This window comes from Megalobrama amblycephala, linkage group LG10 (assembly GCF_018812025.1).
Source record: "Megalobrama amblycephala isolate DHTTF-2021 linkage group LG10, ASM1881202v1, whole genome shotgun sequence".
In the NCBI taxonomy this organism is placed as follows: domain Eukaryota; kingdom Metazoa; phylum Chordata; class Actinopteri; order Cypriniformes; family Xenocyprididae; genus Megalobrama; species Megalobrama amblycephala.
In genome coordinates this window covers 24690002-24710746 of record NC_063053.1, presented here as the reverse complement: position 1 = coordinate 24710746, position 20745 = coordinate 24690002, and the positions used below count along the sequence as shown (strand labels likewise).

At 37.3% G+C, this 20745-nt stretch overlaps 1 protein-coding gene across 3 annotated transcripts in view; it reads right to left on the bottom strand.

Annotated features, from left to right (window-relative positions):
* tjap1 (tight junction associated protein 1 (peripheral)) overlaps positions 1–20745 on the bottom strand; it is a 152001-nt gene that overhangs the window by 87191 nt on the left and 44065 nt on the right. For 2 of the 3 annotated variants that reach the window (XM_048205547.1, XM_048205549.1), the window contains exon 3: positions 7887–8035. The exons of the other annotated variant lie outside the window; for it this stretch is intronic. The gene's annotated coding sequence lies outside the window, so the exon portion shown is untranslated. The remainder of the gene's footprint in view (positions 1–7886; positions 8036–20745) is intronic. 3 annotated transcript variants of the gene reach the window in all.

Here is a 20745-nt window from a genome sequence, read left to right as displayed (position 1 = left end):
CACACTTCAAGTTAAAGATCAGAATCCAATACCAAAACTGATGCTTAATCCCTATCAATGCTTCAGTGTTTAAAAGAGCTTGTTAAATTCTTTGTGAAGATTAGAAGCCACATAAATGCATCTGCCCTGATCTGCCAAAATGAATTAAAAAAACACATTATAAAGCCTAGTATCAGAGGCAGCGATGCCATTTTAGTTCAGTAGACGTTGTCAATCAGAAGTGTTTTCTGTGGCCATACATAAACATTCAGTTGTATCCAATGACTGAGTGAGTCACAGCACAACAAATCATCTTTCTCACCTTGGCCCCTGTATAGGCCTTATCTTGTTAAGGACTAAATATGTCACAAAAATCTACTAGAACAGGGGTCTCAAACTACCGCCTTGCATTTCATACCGCCTGTTGAGTAGTAATAGTTTATCGTTAAATCACTATGCATTTTGGTTTATAGCTTCCTTTTAAAGAAAAAGCAGCCAAATGTAAACAAATTTTTGTTATTGGAGAAAAACAAATGTGAGCGCACCAAACAGGATCTCAAATGATTAATGATTGCTCTTGCTCTAAATAAGGAGGCATTTAAATTAGGTAAAATGGTACCGTTCACAATTACTTGTTAATGTTCATGTCTCTCCTCTGTTGCTATAAATGTTTATTTGTGCTCTCTCTTTTGTCTGAAACAGAGCTGTAATTGAGCATCTACTGTGACTTTGTGCTATAAATATACCATTCAGTTCAAATATTACACTCATCAGCAGTGACATGATTTTAATCTACTTAAAAATGTCCATGAACAGCATTCTGTGTCGTCAAATAAAAAACAAATACACATATACAGTACAAACATATTATATACATACATACATATACACATATTCACCAGCCATTTTATTAAGTAAACATGTTTAACTGCTTGTTAACCCAAGTATCTAATCAGCCAACCACATGGCATGAACTCAATGCATTTAGGCATGTAGACATGGTCAAGACGATCTGCTGAAGTTCAAACTGAGCATCAGAATGGGGAAGAAAGGTGATTTGAATGACTTTGAACATGGCATGGTTGTTGGTGCCAGACGGGCTGGTCTGAGTATTTCAGAAACTGCTGATCTACTGGGATTTTCAGGTACAACCATCTCTAGGGTTTACAGAGAATGGCCTGAAAAAGAGGAAATATCCAGGGAGCGGCAGTTCTGTGGGTGAAAATTCTTTGTTGATGCCAGAGGTCAGAGGAGAATGACCAGACTGCCTTCTGCAGAAGAGCATCTCTGAATGCACAACGGTGCCACTCCTGTCAGCTGAGAACAGGAAACTGAGGCTACAATTTGCACGGCCTCACCAAAACTGGACAATAGAAAATTGGAAAAACGATGCCTGGTCTGAAGAGTGTCGAAATCTGCTGCAACATTCAGAATTTGGCGTAAACAACATGAAAGCATGGATGCATCCTGCCTTGTATCAATGGTTCAGGCTGCTGCTGGTGGTGTAATGGTGTGGAGGATATTTTCTTGGCACACTTTGAGCCTCTTGGTACCAACTGAGCATCATTTAAATGCCACAGCACACCTGAGTATTGTTGCTGACCATGTCCATCCCTTTATGACCACAGTGTGCCCATCTTCTGATGGCTACTTCCAGCAGGATAATGCGCCATGTCACAAAGCTCAAATAATCTCAAACTGGTTTCTTGAACATGGCAATGAGTTCGCTATACTCAAATGTCCTCCACAGTCAGCAGATCTCAATCCAATAGATCACCTTTGGGATGTGGTGGAACAAAAGATCCGCATCATGGATGTGACAAATCTGCAGCAACTGCGTGAGGCGATCATGTCAATATGAACCAAAATCTCTGAGGAAAGAAATAAGGCAGTTCTGAAGGCAACAGGGGGTCCAACCCGGTACTAGCAAGGCGTACCTAATAAAGTGGCTGGTGAGTGTATATATTGAGCAAGGCATCTAACCCTACAAATCACTCCCCGGGAGCCGCGGCAAATACGGTTGCCCACTGCTCTGGGTGTGTGTTTGTGTGTGTGAGTATATTTTATATATATACACACACACACACACACACACACACACACACACACACACACACACACACACACACACACACACACACACACATATATACACATATACACATACACTACCGCTCAAAAGTTTGGGATCGGTAAGATTTTTAATGTTTTTAAAAGAAGTTTCGTCTGCTCACCAAGGCTACATTTATTTAATTAAAAATACAGTAAAAACAGTAATATTGTGAAAAATTATTACAATTTAAAATAACTGTTTTCTATTTGAATATATTTTACAAAGTAATTTATTCTCGTGTTGGCAAAGCTGAATTTTCAGCATCATTTCTCCAGTCTTCAGTGTCACATGATCCTTCAGAAATCATTCTAATATGATGATTAGTTCCTCAAGAAATATTTGTTATTATCAATGTTGAAAACAGTTGTGTACTTTTTTTTTTTTTTTTTTTTTCAGGATTCCTAGATGAATAGAAAGTTCAAAAGAACAGCATTTATCTGAAATACAAAGCTTCTGTAGCATTATACACTACCGTTCAAAAGTTTGGGGTCAGTAAGAATTTTTATTTTTATTTTTTTGAAAAGAAATTAAAGAAATTAATACTTTTATTCAGCAAGGATGCATTCTCAATCAATCTAAAGTGACAGTAAAGACATTTACAATGTTAAAAAAGATTAGATTTCAAATAAACACTGTTCTTTTGAACTTTCTATTCAAAGAATCCTGAAAAAAAATATTTTGTACAATTGTAAACAATAAATGTTTCTTGTGCAGCAAATTGACATATTAGAATGATTTCTGAAGGATCATGTGACACTGAAGACTGGAGTAACGATGCTGAAAATTCAGCTTTGCCAACACAAGAATAAATTACATTTTCAAATATTTTCAAATAGAAAACAGTCATTTTAAATTGTAATAATATTTCACAATATTACAGTTTTTTACTGTATTTTTAATTAAGTAAATGCACCCTTGGTGAGCAGACGAAACTTCTTTTAAAAACATTAAAAATCTTACCAATCCCAAACTTTTCAGCGGTAGTGTGTGTATATATATGTATGTGTATATGTATGTATATGGCCATAGCTTTCCCTGTCTTAACACTACAAAGACAGTTCATCAAAATAAACCACATAAGATGTAGAATGAAGGTGAATTAATGCAAATTTCCCGCTAGTCCTGTATAAACTACGGCACGCAAAGATTTTTTTTTTTCCGAATACAACGTTATCATAAGAAGACAAAGCACAAAAGAACAACGGAGCTATAATGAACACACATGTTCTAATTATGTGTTTATTAGAGGTTGAATTCAAATCAAATACTGCCCATACTACTTCTGAATAGGATGTCTACTTCCTAAAGTGTATGAAAATATGGAAATATATGGTTCAGATTACTCAAATAAATGGAGGCACCCTTAAAATGTCAGATATGGAGATTGGGTGTCATTTAGTGAAAAAGTTTGGTACTGCGTCCAAACAAAATCTTACTGAAAGCTAATTTTTGAAATATTTTAACCTAAAATTTGGAATGTTGACATTTTTGGCTTTTATTTTCTTGCAGTTTAAGAGTACAACACGCTTTGTAATATATTATTATAAAATATAAACAATTATATTTTTACTTTTTCATAAACAAACTTCTATAACTTTTTTAAATTTCACTTTCATAATTTATTTCACTTCTACAATAATCTGACATGTGTCTTCTTTAAAACAAGACCAACCTTAGGTCTATATTCCAAAGCATTCTTGAATTACAACCATTAATGTTTGGAAAGTGCATTTTCATGTCTACATGAAAAAAGGGGGTGACAGTTATTTAAACCCATTTTTCTCGAAATTCCATTTCTGAAAATCACAGCGATCAGCCGACTTCAGATAACCATAACTGTTGTTATAGACAAGCTATGAAAGAATTAAAAATAGATTTGGAAAGGGCTTGATTCTTTCATATGGTATTGAAACATGTGATAGGTAAAATTTCACCATGTGATGGGTTTTCGCAGATTATATCAGACAGACAGATAGATAGAGCAAAACTGCATAACATGCACACATGAGTGGGACTGATGAAGTGCCACAGATGAAGTGATGATCCATGTGTGACCTTGATACAGTCCAAAAAACTGACACTGAAAAGGAGGAGGGGTTCAGTTTACCTGACTGTCACTGCCATTCAGAGCTTAAAGCATTGAGTGAGAGACAACACATTCAAAAAGAAAAACAGAGGCTTGGAGCTTAGCATTTCATTATTAACAAGCACCTGAGCTGGGCAGCGTTCAGTTCTTCTGGCCAATGCTCACTTTTGTTCAGGCCTGGAGTAAATAATTGAACACAGCAAAGGTTCATATATCTGTTTTTGCAACAAAACAAAACAAAGTCAGGAACTTAAAGAGAGGTCAATATTATAACTCGGTTCATTACAGCAGGTCTCTATACCACTTGTCGAGTCGGACTAGCTCTTACCTCACTCTCATACTGAAAATCTGCCTTTGGACAAAGATCTGGTGTAATATCTAGCCATATATCACCTAAGGACCATATATTAATTAAAAAAAATACATTTAAAGTTGAAATGTTACATACATAATTAACCCATAAATATATAAATTACCCTTTCAAAAAGTAACATTAGCAGTTTTTTCTGCAGTATTTGTAGTAGCAAGAAGAGACTCAAATCCGATACCTGTGCTGGACACAATAATGTAATGGGCAACAGTCCCAAATGTGTCATAATAATATAGGAAGACTTATAAAATCTACTAGAACAGGGGTCTCAAACTACTGACTTCATACGGCCCTCGGGTGTAAATAGTTTATGCTTTAAATACACAAAAAACTAGACTTTATGCATTTTGGTTTAGCCTTTAATGTCATCTTATAAGCTTCCTTATAGGATTATTAAAACAGCATAAATATGCAAAAATAGCACAAATAATTTTCCAACATATTAGAGAAAAACACAAATGTAAGAGCACCAAACAGGAAAGAACTCAAATGATTAATGATTGCTCTTGCTCTAGATAAGGAGGGATGTAAATTGGGTAAATGGTACTGTTCACAATTACTTGTATTGTTCACGTCTTTCCTCTGTTGCTATAAATGTGGTGGTTTATTTGTGCTCTCTTATGTAGCAGAATAAGAGGAATGATTTCAAATTATTTACAAGCGCACTCAGACCATGCGAATTTGGCTGTATGCGTGAACTGTCAAAAATTAATTTATATCTTTCTGTGATGTAATGTACACTCAATTATATCTAAAGTGACTAAACATTTTATTGTAAAAACAAAAAATATACAGACTTTGATTCAAGGGTCCAATATAAAAAGATTGGTACAATAAAAACAATAAAAATGTGGCTTTCGTTAGGGCAGTACATCATATTTTAAGGCCTTCTGTCAGCTTTAATGATTTTAACTCGAGAAACCGCACTGTGAAACAGGCTGATTTATATGAAATATAACTCAATATGCTAAGTTCAATGGATCATCTAGATCAGCAGTTCATCTAGTACAAAGCTGAATCCAGCTACTTATTCGTTGTCACTTATTGACGCGAGGCTCCTTTTTATAACAGGACGCTTCCTAAAGTCCTCTATGTCTACGATGCTGCTAGCAAGAAGCGCTGTTAGAATTGAATGAAGAAATTCAGCATTTTTCTGCCACCTGTAAGGATGTGTAAAATACGACAAAGTGGTTTAATAAAGGGTTTATTGATCTTGTGAAATACTAATTTTTAGCACATTTTACTGTACCAACATGTTTTAATTGGCTGTTAAAGTTTTATATGGGACAATATAAATATACTGCCCTAACAAAGTCCAAATTTTGAGAAAGTTGTTAAACGTAGCATAAAGGACAATGTACGCAGTCGGATTGTGCCATAAGCCCATTTCGTGTCGTGGTTTCTCGGCTGCCACAAAGGATGTGTTAAACTGGACATAAGGCAACCCTTTACAATTCGAGTATGCGAACAAATTTCACAAGAGGTGACTAAAAATGTATTTTATTAGCCAATGGCTAGTAAATTGTATGATTACAGTTGCCTGTAATTGAGTTAGAGACAAAAATAAGTTTAGCGCAGATATAATTTCATTGCCTGCTAAGCTTTACATACTGTCGCTTGGCTTCTGAGCGCCCCTCTGTCGCTAGCACATGTAGGGCTCGTTGACAGCACTGTCGCTGTCCCGATTGGACCAGTGCTGCATCGTCATGAAAGTTTATCATTTGCACGTTTTTAAACCCTGCCAATTTAAACATTAAAGCGCAAAAAGACGTAAAAGATTACTTGCGCGCTGTGTGAGAAGTTTGAGAAGTGTGCGCAACCGAACTGCACAACCGAAAGCGCGCGTCCACAGTACTGAATTGAGCTCTCTTTCACATCTTGTGCTTGAACGGGCAATTTCACACAAAATTACGTCATGTTTATGTTTTAAGTGAATGTACACAAAAAATTAAATGCATGTTTAACAGTATATTGGATCCGTGCATTAGTCTTAAAGGTCCCGTTCTTCGTGATCCCATGTTTCAAACTTTAGTTAGTGTGTAATGTTGTTGTTAGAGTATTAATAAAATCTGTAAAATTTTAAAGCTCAAAGTTCAATGCCAAGCGAGATATTTTATTTAACAGAAGTCGCCTACATCGAACAGCCAGTTTGGACTACATCCCTCTACTTCCTTCTTTAATGACGTCACTAAAACAGTTTTTTGACTAACCTCCGCCCACAGGAATACACAAGAGTTGCGTTTGTAGAGTGTGTTTGTCGCCATGTTGTCAAAACGCTGTTATTTTCATCCCGCAGTCCAATCACCGGGTCTGATTCCGGCTCAAATTGATAGGGTAAAATTAAAGACATGTTTACAATAACACTGAGCGCGTGCATCTCCACGTTATGGTAAGAGGCGTGACCTTTCCGGGCAAGGAGCGCTAAGCTGCTGTCGAATCACAACACAGGAACCGCTGGCACAATCAGAACTCGTTACGTATTTCTGAAGGAGGGACTTCATAGAACAAGGAAGTCATCAGCCCGTTTTTATGACCGTGGAAACAGCGGTATACAGATAAGTAAATTATGTGAAAAATACTGTGTTTTTTTACACGCGAAACATGAACACATGTTATATTGCACACTATAAACACAATCAAAGCTTCAAAAAACCACGAAAAACGGGACCTTTAAAGTGACAGCAGCCTAATGTTCCTAATGCTGTCTGTATTTTTAATGTTAATCAAACAACAGACTCACTGCAAAAAAATCATATACATAAACTGGAAATTGTAACGTGCGAGTACCCAAAAAAATCTTGTGCGCATGCAATAGTTTCTCATGAGCACGATAAAAATTCTCGTGCAAACGCAAATGTCTGTATATTTTTACTTTTCAAAGGTCCCTTTAGGGGCTCTGTACAATAGCAAATCATTTTTTGGGAATTGTGACAACTCATGATTTAAAATAGCCTCTAGACCACTAGAGATGATGCTCAAGGCAAATTAGGGTGAAACACCATTATTACTCTTTCAGCAAATGGCCAATTCATTATGCAAAAGAACCAATGTTAGAACATCTCAATGAGGAACACTACAAACTAGATTAAAGAAATAAATCCCAGCTCATAAGAGCAGACAAGCACAAAAACCTGGCCACTTATCAGCAGTTAATGTAGAGCAAGAGTAAGAGCTGGAGATAAAGTACAAGTGATTTATTTCCAGGAAACTATTTGAATTAATTAAAGCTGTTCGGCAAGATCAGTCACAGAAGACGTAGCTACAGTGAGAATCGCAAGAGACACAGACACATAAAGTTACAGAACAGCATCAAAATACCGCATGGCATCGCCCCTCACCTCAAGTGTACATGCTGCATTCTCCAGAGTCATCGCCCCAAGTGGGTCCCTCCGGTCGCCAAGGAAACTCAATCTAGCTCACGTCTCACTCCTCTTCCTCCCGCTCCTCCTCCCCCGTTCAGCATGTGAACCTCAGGGCTATCAATGACCTGAAACAAAAGCAGGTGGATGGAAAAACACGAGCGTCATTGGCGGCGGAGCAGCTCGCTGCCAATCACCCAGGCCCGGGATTAAGTGTCAGCGAAGACACGACAGGGCCCGTGGGACAGCTGGAGCGTGTCTCAAATGAACGTCTGCCTGACTGCTTTGCATTCACACTCACTGACTCGCTCACTATAACACAGACCACTTGTGGTCCCCACGGGACGGGGCACAGTCACAGGCATAAAGCAGTTAGATGCTAATTAAGGTGTGTTCCATCAGGAGAAAGTGGCTTGTGGATGTGAGGGACAGCTCTGCGGAAAGCTGGATATTCCCCTGACACTGCACACCAAACAAACTGCCTGGCACATGACGAGACTCAATGAAGCTTGGGGGGGGAGGAAACAGCAAGAACAAGCGGAGACTGAGAGCTTAAACGTATGTGATGGCGACTCAAAACCAATCTGAAAATGTTTCTTTGCAGCAAGTTCTTGTCTAAGCAGATCTGCCTTAAGGATTAACCTGCAGAGTTTGAGACGGGCGAATTCCCCATCAAGATTGTATCAAAACTGAGATTAAGAATACAATTTAACCAGAAAATAAAGTTCTTCCTGTTTGAAATTAACGAATAATAATAAATAAAAATAATAATTCTGACATTACTCCAATCTTGTTTCAAACAATAGTAAAGGAAAGCTCAAACACGCTTGTTTGACGAGCAAGAACCATGGTCGTTTTATTTTTCCCAAAGGAGCACATGTACTGCTAAGTGGAAAAATCTAAGAGTGCATAAAAAAGCATAATATTAATATATATTTATAAACTTCAAAAAGATAAGGGAGATAAATATGCTTGTACCACATATTGCAATATAAACACCATAAAGTAAATTTAGGAACACTTAAAATGATCATTAAGACGTTTGTTACACAATTTAAAGTGCCCCTATTATGCTTTTTTGGATATTACTCCTCATGTAGTGTGTAATACAGCTGTTTGTGAATGTAAAACGTCTGCAACGTTTCAAAGATCAAAGTGCAGATAAATGGAGTTTTTGAATTTCGATTCTGAACTGCCTGAAACGAGTCATTTCATTTCACTCTTACTTCCTACACAAACCTATGTAGGTTTGTAACAAATTTGCATAATGCCAGCCTATCAACAAACAATGTCTACTTTGCCCCACCCTCAAACACTGTAGTTGTAGCGGAGACTAGAAGAGTTTGATTTGCGTTTTCAACATGTTGAAAAGACTATTTTTCTGCACTGCGACAGCAAATCTACTTTGCTGCACTTCCAAAGAATGAGGACTCACACTGGAATTGATATGGTAAAACCGACACCACCATTACCGTTTGTATCACTGAGTATCAAATGCTGAGGAAGATCCCGAGCTGAAATTCAAATAAGGTAATGGGCGTTTTTTTACTGACACATGACCAATCACAACAGACTGGGCCATCTGACCAATCAGAGAAGAGTAGGCTCTCAGAAAGGTGGGGTTTAGAGAGACTGAATCCTTTACCATTGAGACACTGTGAGAAAAGAGATGATGCTGCGATGTATGAGAAAATTAAAGTGTTTTTTGACCTTGGATGCATGTAAACCTATTGTAGGAGACCTCCAAAATAAAATTATAATTGGGACACTTAAGACTTTTTATGACCTTAAATTTGATAAAACTGCCTGAAATTTTCAAGTAATCCTTAAAGGCTCACTGAAGTGACTTGAAACGCACGGCATTCTTCAATCCACTGAAACAGGAAGACATGGCGGGACATATCTAACAGCTCCTCCCCTTTTTTTAAATAGCCAATAGCTTTTCATTTATATCACAGTTCGGCCAGAGCCGTTGAGCTTGGTAAAGCCTCAGTTTCCTTCTAATATCTAAGCGTTTCTCCTCCTAATCTCCTCCATATCGCTTTAAAATATAACATTCTGTGCAGAATTCAAATAGGTCAGACAAATTTTGTGGTCTGCGTAGACTCAAGTAAATGATCTGCTTTGTGCTCTCGTGTCTCTGGACCGGAGCAGATTGTGCTCACGCTGCAGCGGTTCACATGCCACTAACTTTAAACCAGACTTCATTCACCACAATGGAAAGCATATTTACACTGTCTTAATCATTCCCTATCCCCTATAAAGTGCACTACGTGCCATTCACCATGTAGAAAATAGTAAAAGTGTGAACAAATGACCAATTTTAGCCGCAGCTTCAGTGTCTATAATGTAGGTGGCGGGACGCTTTAGATTCTACAGAGCATTTGATTGGACAGAAAATCTGATGAGAAGCTGAAGTGCAGTGTGATGTCAAAATCATTGATCCATATTGGCGGAAGTGAGAGACTAAGTTTTGAATGCTTATATCTTCTAAATATGAATTTTGTCATTGTTTTGGAGCACACTAGATTACAGATATCAGTAAGGCTATATTCATACTAAAAGCCAAAAAACTTCAATTTTGATTTCATGGCGACTTAACACCTTGATTATCTGGTTTGTGTGTTTGACTGGGGTTGGAGCTGAAGGATGGTAGCTCTCCAGGAGCAAGGTTGGAGACCCCTGCTTTAAATTTTTCTCACAGTTAAGAAGAGATCGGAAACAAACATACGATCGGCGCATGGCACGAGCGGCATCAAACTCTTATCTCCTTACTGTTAGGCCACGGCTCAGACTTGACATAAACAAGTTTTAAAAAGGTTCAATCTTTTAAATATGCATAAAATTAAAAAAACAAACAGTGAATGTAATCTAATCCACTTACTCTACTTAGAGAAGAGAAGCTGGCTGACCACATCGAACAAAAAACTGCAAGAGCAATAAAACCCCAAGAAAATCAATTGCATGGCTGTTTTAGCAAAGCAAGACTGCAGTTCTGTATTCCTGTATAGTTCCATTGGAAAACACTAAACAGACGTCGCATAAGAAAGTCTCAAAGACAACAGCCGGATTCCCAGGGCCGCCATCATGATTGATGTCAATGAAGACAAAATGTTCGTAGAGGTCCAACGCTTTAACCAAGAACGTACGAAATAAACAAAAGACCTAGATTTAGTCCAGCCACACATTGTTTAGTACTGGCTGAAGAAATCCCAAGTTACTTAGAGCTGTAAAAGCTGCTCAAAAGGCTTTTCAAAACTCTTCCCATATTTCACTTAAAGAGCAGACGCCCATGCTGGGCAGGCTTGCACTTTGGCTAATAGCGTCTGGCTTTTGACTAGCATGAAAGCACTGGAATCAGATTAAGGCGTAAAACTTGCCATTATGTATAGAGGACCACTGCACAGCAGGATATATATCATGATGGGAACTTCTCTAGCATTATTAGGGAATCACACTGACAAACCAATGGAAATGTATTTTCTAGGGCTGTCAATTTAATGTGCTAATTTAGTGTGATCACTAAATTAGCACATTACATTTCTCATCACAGAGAAAGTAATGTGATGAATTTATTCAATTAATCACGCCACCCCATTCATACATAAAATCCGTAATAAGGAACTTACTAAACATCAGACCAATTCAAGCTAGAACTACCACCTTCATGTGAACTATTAAAATGGATTTTGTCGACTGTAGGTCTGTGAAAGGCATTTGTTAAATGATAAGGAAATAAAACAAACAATAAGTGATTTATTAAGTGACTTTTTGTAATGTATTCAATGTTTTCATCTGGCAAAATAATGTACTATCAAGGGTTTTAGAAACACATTTTCGCTAAACGTAGATTAATGTGTGTAGCTGCAATTAATTTGATTAATTAATTGCCATATCATTGTTAACCGAATTGTTAATTCAATTAACTTTAATCCACCAACAGCCCTAGTATTTTGTTAATCAAGAGCTCAAAATGTAGAGACAGCCGAGAACAGAATGTGTAAATGGTGCCCTAGGCAGCTGTGGATGAGACTAGCTTTGAAAGCCTTGCTAGAGATGTGTCTGATTACACGAACAACGAACGCAGAGCTTCTGACAGCAAGACATTCGGGCAGCAGATAAGGGGAACATTTAATAACACTGCATTGAGAGGTGGATGACGTATTGTGATTGAGTCACGCCTCTGCATCATCAGCCACCACGTCATTTTACATCAAAGCCCATATGGAAATTGAATGGATCAGTTGCGATTCAAGGTTGTTTCTAACCCTTCACAATACGTGCACGCAGCATCATGCAAAAAGCGTGACGCCCAGAACATTTACCGCACAGAGCAAATTCAGAAGTACAATCATCATCCTGCATTGTGATGCAATGGGTTCAACTCTTTCATCTTTCAACTTTTCTTTTTTGTCGACTACCCTTAGCTAATAAGAGTCGGAGTTTTCACCTCAGTAAGAAATAAGCAAGCAATCTCACTTGCCGAAACCCGCAATCTCACCATAATGAAGTGGAGTGATAGATGAACCTTTGACAAATCAAGTTTGCAGTAATATGATATGATCTAATGGGCAAAGGTGACATATTCGGGGGATGCAAATCAAGTGGGAAACTTTTTTTTTGAAAAGGTTTGAACATAAACCTTGGATCACAATTGCACATTTGAGGCACATTTCAACATGCTAAACATGACAAAAGTTCTTCTAAAAGCTGAAGGTAGAATCTCTTTCTGCAGAAAAACAGAAAAGAACAAGAAAAGATACGGCAATGAGCTATGAATAGGTTACTGCATACAGTATATTTTCATATAGCCAGACTTTTGACTGAGCATAAAGCCTGGTCCACATTAAGGATGTCATTTTAGATCAATTCCCATAATGGATCGTTGTTTATATTAACAATCAATCGACTAATTGTTAAAATACTCCCCATAAAAGGTATATGTGTGTGCATTTTGAGGACAAAACAAAGTTCATCATTTGAGTGCGTAGTTTTGAGGTGTGTGCGGCTCGTGCGCAAAACACGTGCTGCAGACACACGAGGAAAAATGAAGCGAGTGCTGTAGTTATGTATTCTGAGTGAATTAATGTCTTCAAGCCACGCAATGGATTAGGTATACTCTCATGTCGGTCCACACGCGTAAGAACTTCGTTCATCTTCGGAACACAAATTAAGATATTTTTGAAGAAATCCGAGCGGTATATGACTCGTTCATTGACAGCAATTTATCTGACACTTTCAAGGTCCAGAAAGGTACTAAAGACATCGTTAAAACAGTCAACATGACTGCAGTGGTCCAACCTTAAAGCTGCAGTCCGTAATTTTGCCTCTTTGTCGCTATTTTTGTTTGAAACCTGCAATTGCAGTTGTTTGTGGAATTATCTTTACGTGCATTTTGCCTCGGCATGGCTCCTCAGCGTGGATGAATCTAATGTTTGCTGTCAGTCACCACATCGGTGTGGATACTGTACTTCAGAATCACAGATTCTACGTCTTGGAAGTATGACCAAAGTAAGAATTTTCTCCGGAGAATGTCATCTGTACAAGGAGGAAAAAAAGCATAGCACTGCCAATGGTGATTAAATCTAAAGATCGCTTTGCTCATATTACGTCAAACCGTGCAAATTATTATTATTGTTATACTTTGTTCTCAAATTGTTAATGTTAAAGGGTTAGTTCACCTACGACTACGACTTTATTCAGCATTGTATTCTCTTCCGGGTCTGTTGTCAATCCGGGTTCACGACTCCGCAGTGACGCTGCTGTTGTAAGACACTGCCGACGTGTTATCTGGTGCGCCCGAGCTTCGTTTACAGTCTGAGGGAGACGCACGCTGTATTCAAGCTATTCTACATTGTTTGTATTTTGGTATTGCTATATTTTTTAAAATGGTGCGTAAGTGTGCATGTCGCACATGTCCTAATCGCCAAAAACAACGACGTAAAAGTGCATTACCAACGCCGACAAATGAAAGGATTCAATGGAATCAATTCAATGGAAAGATTCCGGAAGAGAATACAATGCTGAATAAAGTTTATTCTTTATTTTATTATAAACTTTATTTTAGTTTATAAAATTTATTTTTGGACCAGAATGTATTTTCGATGCTTCAAAAAATTCTAACTAACCCACTGATGTCACATGGACTACTTTGATGATGTTTTATTACCTTTCTGGACATGGACAGTGCACCGTACATACACTTTCAATGAAGGGACAGAAAGCTCTCGGACTAAATCTAAAATATCTTAAACTGTGTTCCGAAGAAGAACGGAGGTCTTACGGGTGTGGAACGACATGAGGGTGAGTCCTTAATGACATAATTTTCATTTTTGGGTGAACTAACCCTTTAACAACATCAGCATCGCGTGACTGTGTGTATTTAGTGTGTATTAGCGTTACCTGTAGATTTCACTTTCTGTACAGTCTAATCACTAACGTTAATTTGTCATACCATACAATCTACTTTAAAAATGATACGTTTAATTATTGCAGCTGCTGTGAGAAAAGGCTATAAATGTAGCCTACTAGCTGGGACTCGTTTTTTATGTATACAGATGTGACGTAATGACGCAAAGACAAATGGCGACATGCTCGATTTTCCCACGAATACCCACCAGTACCACCCGAATTATAAAACTTTATTATAAGCTTACTGTTGTGAATCGGGCTAAGGTAAGGAGATAGTTTTGAATATTGGCTGGTAATGTACATGCTCAAAAATTTATTTTGAATAATTTTTAAGCAAAAAAGGTTATGGAGAGCAGCTTTAATTTTATGAAGCGACGAGAATACTTTTTGTGCTCAAAAACAAAACACAAATAACGACTTTATTCAACAATCTCCTCTTCTCTGTCATTCTCCTTACGTTGTTGCCGCAGTAAGCACAGTGAAGGCTTCCGTGTTTACGTCCAAATGCTGGCTCAGTATTGGCCAAAGCTGTTCACGTGAGCAGCACGACGCATACGTGTGATGCTGACGCAGGTGCCGGCCAAAGTTGACGTTCTGATGTAGAACCTGTAAGCGCTGGATGTAAACAGTGTAGGAGAATGACACAGAAGAGAAGAGAAGAAGATTGTTGAATGAAGTCATTATTTTTGTTTTGATTTTGCGCACAAAAAGTATTCTCGTCGCTTCATAACATTAAGGTTGAACTACTGCAGTCACGACTTTAACAATGTCTTTAGTACCTTTCTGGACCTTGAAAGTGTTGGTTAAATTTCTGTCTATGGACGAGAATATACCTCTCGATTTTTATCAAAAATGTAATGTTAATTTGTGTTCCGAAGATAAACAAAGGTCTTACGGGTGAGTAATTAATGACAGAAATTTTATTTTTGGGTGAACTAACCCTTTAAGTGATGGTCATATTCACTGCAAAGTAGTAGACTTTTTTTAGATTTGTTCGTGCTGAAAACATGTACTTTCCAGGAATTTCTTCAGTTTATTGCTGTTGTTGTGGCAGTGAACAACAGCACAGCTTAACCCTGCGCTCATTTTCATTTTTAATGTTCAAAAATTTCTGTTTAATTAATTCAGTTGCTCTATTTACCCCATTTTAACAATGGGCTCCTATGGAGACCGAAACAGGACAGCATCTAAACGGAAGTTAGAATGCACCTTTCAGAGGGTTTCTAGTTTACTAGTGTGACGAACCCCGCTGTTTGGTTTCGGGAGCTTTGTGATTCGTTGCTCCATCCACTAATTACTTCAATCTGCAGTCCATTGGATACACCTGTTGCTATGGTTCAGACGCTCCTTTTAAAGAGACTGTCAACTGGGTCAAGATGGGGAGTTTGGTTTGGGACCTTGTTTGTGTTCTGTTCTGCACATCCAGCCAGGCAACCTGCATTGCACACTGATGATACTGACATTTACAGAAACAGTTTTTTTCTTAATTGTTCAATTTTTGTGATTAATAAAGCCTTATCTTTTGAGCCTACATTTGCTTTAAGCATATCCCTCGTTTTGTTGCTTCCCCTTGAGCCAGGGTCCATAACAAATTGGGGGCTCGCCCTCGTTTAGTGTTACTTTAATAAGTGCCTCAAACAAAACTCTGAAGATTTAATGCCACTAACTTGGACAACTTTGGCAAATTCAGAGCTTAGTTATTCCGCAAAAGCGTTCATAGTATCCAACTTATTTTGCAATGCAGAAGTAAGCGGTTTTTTTTGAAAGTGTGAGACATCTGATTCATTAGCCTCTACAGGTAAATAACTAGACTGGGTAAACCCAGCCTGATCTGCCGGCGATTTGATTTCGCCCGGCAACTCAGTCTGGAAACCCGTACATTAATTTCTACTGCTTCTGTTACACTTTTGCGGGAACCAAACACAGACTGACTTATCCACCTTGCTCGCTATTGGCGGGTATAAGCGACGGCAAGCACGACCGTCAATCCAATTCCTTTTAACCTCTCGACGATGCTGAATGACTTCTTTAGTTTAGCAAACAAATCACTCGAGTGGGTGTAAATACCACTCACTTTCATGTTTTTTTTGCACAACCTGCAAAAATCACTCGATGACATTGCTGCTTCTGCAAACCGCTGATCAATGCTCCAATTTTAAATTGAGCTTGGTCTGGTGCCAGACAAGTAAATAACTAGAAGAATGGCAAAATGCAGTAAACTGTAGAATGATTTGCACTACAAACCAGTGTGTTTATGATTACAACAACACAAAATAATACGGTAAGAAATATCAATATCAAGCAGCATAAACTGCTTTTTTACAGCTAAAAAACCTGGTGGGCTGGTGCACCCTTACTGGAGGAAATTGCAAAAGAGGGCCAATCAGGTTGGAACTGGTGAATTTTGGAAAGCACCTTCCAGTTTTGAGTGCAATATGCATCAGACAGTCAATGAACGAACCACAGCAGATATTAAAAACTCAGCTTGATAAACTAATCTAGAATCAACAATGACGCTGTTTTCTTTCTGTCTTCTGTGAGCATTGTCTACACAAAGACAGCTTCCCCCACAAAGGCCTAAATCCAGTTCTGTTGATCACCATGTAATCCCATCAGCCCCTCTGCTCCTTGGACGCTGGCAAACGCGGCACTGGTCACATGGGCACACAAACACACACTCACAGAGCAGGGGAAGGGATGGGCTGAGTCACAGAAGTAGCTGTCGTTTGTGTAACAGATTGAGTTGAGTCAGTGGTTGGGTCTGGAAGCTGTCAGCTCAATGTGTAGCAGACGTTTGATGCTAAGGTCGCTCTTGCTGGCCTGCACACTGAGCATGTGGCAACGGGCAGCTGTCTCCGAACAGCATCTGCCAAACATCGAAGGACTGACATGAAATGAATTTAGTCATCATGACGTTTCCAACATGGCTCATGTGACCTCAACTCCCCTATTCTTACCTGTACACTCCTGTTAGCTTTCCAAAGGTTTCTTAACCGTATAAAGTCTACTGTATCATATTTTTAATTATCTAAATTATCAAAACTTATCAGAATTTTGCTGATAAACCTGTTGTACACAATCTAATACATGCCTTTTGAGTTTATTCTGTTAAAAGTTAAAAAGGCTAAAAAGTAAAAAGTTCTATATAACATTTTTTATGTTGGTAATATTTCAAGATGAACACTTACTTGACTGAATTATTGATTATGCATACATAATTTTTTTAGAAAAATAATGTTAACTCTTTCCCTGCCATTGACGAGTTTTCGGGCTTTCCTTGTTTACACTTTCAGAATAACAGTGAAACAGTAAAGAGAATCTCCGGATCAAAACACAGGCAAAACAGGAGCAGAAACAAGTGATAAAAGCATTGCTCGTGCACGTCTTTGAAAAGAATGTGATTTTCTCAGCTTTTTGTTCAAAATATTGCTTTTCAATGAAACGTACCCACATTCGAGTGTTGATTAAAAAAAAGAATGCATGATGCTAGAATAAAGCTTTTTTATTGTTGTTGTTTAAAAGCACAGGCTCGGTTCTTTCTTTTGATGCATGTTCAGATATTCATTCAACAAAATATTCTGGGGGCCATGACATTTTTGTGAAAATTATCAAAAAGGCTGGCAGTGGCTGGCAACTTTTTTAGAAAACGATGTTGGGGAAAGAGTTAAAATGTGAGTATCAAATATGATACATCAGGCATTTGAGTTTGTTCATCTTTCAATCATCACTGTATTCAATGCATTATATGTTTTGCCCATCAAAATAAAAACTACAGAGCTTTGATCATGAAACTAAGACATTATTAACCCATTTTAGCCCAAATGACTTGTAAGTGCATATATCATGGGGAAATGGGGTATACTCTGGATAGGTTAATAAATCAAGGTTAATGGTCTTGTTTAGTGCTTTTTGCTTTCATAACATCCCACCTAAAACATACACTCTAAAAAATAATGGGTTAAAAACAACCCAAGTTGGGTTGAAAATGGACAAACCCAGCAATTGGGATGTTTTAACCCAACGGTTGGGTTAAATGTTTGCCCAAGTGCTGGGCAGTTTTATTTAAACTATTGTTTAAAAATTACTATACGGCTGGCTTAAAATGAACCCAAAATAGGTTGGAAATTAAAAAACAGACATAATTACTAAAGGCAACAATAATAACCAAAAGGTGAACATTTATTAATAAGAAATTTAAGAAATGTCTATTGTTTAATTATTATTCATTAAACTTATTAATGAATGCTCATTTATTAAACATTAAATAAAGGTTCATTTCCAACATACTTTGGGTTCATTTTAAGCCAGCCATACAGTAATTTTTAACCAATAGTTGAGTTAAATAAAACTACCCAGCAGGTTGGACAAACATTTAACCCAATCACCTTTGGGTTGTTTTTAACCCAGCATTTTTTAGAGTGTAACTTCACCCTTTAACTGGCATCTCTATAAATAGAATAAAATGAATAAATCTGTCAAAAGGAGGAGATGAGAGAGCAATCTTTCCACAGCTCTACTGTCCCACCCCCATGTCCTATATATATATATATATATATATATATATATATATATTATTATTATTATTATTATTATTATTATATATTATATATTATATATTATTTTCATTTAACTTTTTGATACACACTGCCTGCTGAGGCAACTTAATGGCTGCACTTTGTTCTGCACAATGTTCCACCACTTTAAGACAAATGGATTTGTTGTTTGTTTGGTTTTTTCATATTCAAGAGATTATAAGCTAGATGCAGCCTTTTTGGGTTCACATCGAATGTTCTTCGACTTTTATACATAATAAATCTGTTTATGAATAAAGATTGATCTGTTGAAAGCAGTTATTTTGAGTTAGATTCCAAATGTTACCCTCCTATTTAAATTTTACATTGAGGGGGTGCTTACAACATATTTGCCCACCGGCAACTATAGCAGCCGCACATTCAAATATGATTTTCAAGAAAAGGAAAAAAAAAAAACCTGGGGAAAATAAATGCAGAACATGTTCACATAGGACACTATTAACATTACTATATGCATGAAACCATTCAGAAAAATTGGGTTACCATTCAGCACAAATGGGTTAAGAGATATAGAGTGACAACTGATATTTATATGCATTTTATGTTAATAGTCTGATATACTGCTACAAAGATTTAATTGATTTACATTTCAAAGAATTTATTTCTTTTTGGCCATATAAATATCAGCAACTGTACCAAATTACATATTTTTGCTCAGTTTGGGCCAAGAATCGCATTTGTGACTGAAAATTACTGTGTGCGACTGAAAAAGTATTTAGGAGCACCAGTGCCACTGACCCGATCAGGCCCGGTTCTACGGGGGTGCTAGAGGGTGCACCCTCAGCTGAAACTAATAACAGCACATTGGCCAAACAGATTTTGCAAAAGCACCAGTGCGTATTTGTGTTTGCACTCTGAGAAACGTGGAGAGAGAACATGTTTTGCAGCATTGAGCAATGCAGCCAATCACAGACACATCTGTTGATTTCTTGAACACAATGGCCAATCAGAGGCATTTAAGTTAAAATCCACTCGCCGCTCAAAACACTGGAGTTTGTTCAGTGCTGAGTTATGCATGCTCATGTATTCTCTCTTTATAACAAACATAGTACAGACACGATGTGAATAAGAGATTGATTGTGCAGTGTAGACAACTTAATTGATAAAGGAAAGTTTGTGAAATCATCATGAACTGAGATGAGTGACAGCTTTTTAATGATTATAAAGGGAGTTTGCAAATGTAATACTGATTTATAAAACAATTCAATAAACATGAAGTTATTTTGTAATGACTCATTTTCCAATGAATCTAGTAAGTCAATGATTCAATGACTCATTCATAATGACAGTCGCTTGCTTTGTTTCTGAATGAATCAGCCATTTGAACGAATCGATTGAATGAATGATTCAGTGACAAAGACGCCCCTGCTGGAACTAGTTTCATTTTCAAAGCATCGTTTCAGTTATTCCATTTAAATCGTTTAATATTTCTATATTCAAAACCTTCTATTTAAAACATTAAACTCATAACATTGTTATGAATGTAAATGCATTCATGCAACTTCTGAGCCTCATTAAACAGTCTGTAAATATACCTAAATACCACCTTTTTGTTCTTCTGTGCCACCTCTGCAGTGCAAAGATGAATTTTGTCGATACTGATTTCAATTGATTGGCAACTTTTTCTTCCTGATTGTCTCTTATCATTCCAACTCAATTTATAAATATAAATGTATGAATTTGACATAAGTGACATTTAATAAGGTTAGAAAAAATGCCCTTAGAAATGTAAAAAAAAAAAAAAAAAAAAAGTCAAATATCGCCTCATAATGGGAAAGTTTATTACTGTCATTGATCAGAAGGTGCTCCTAAAATTATGAATCTGCTCTGAAATT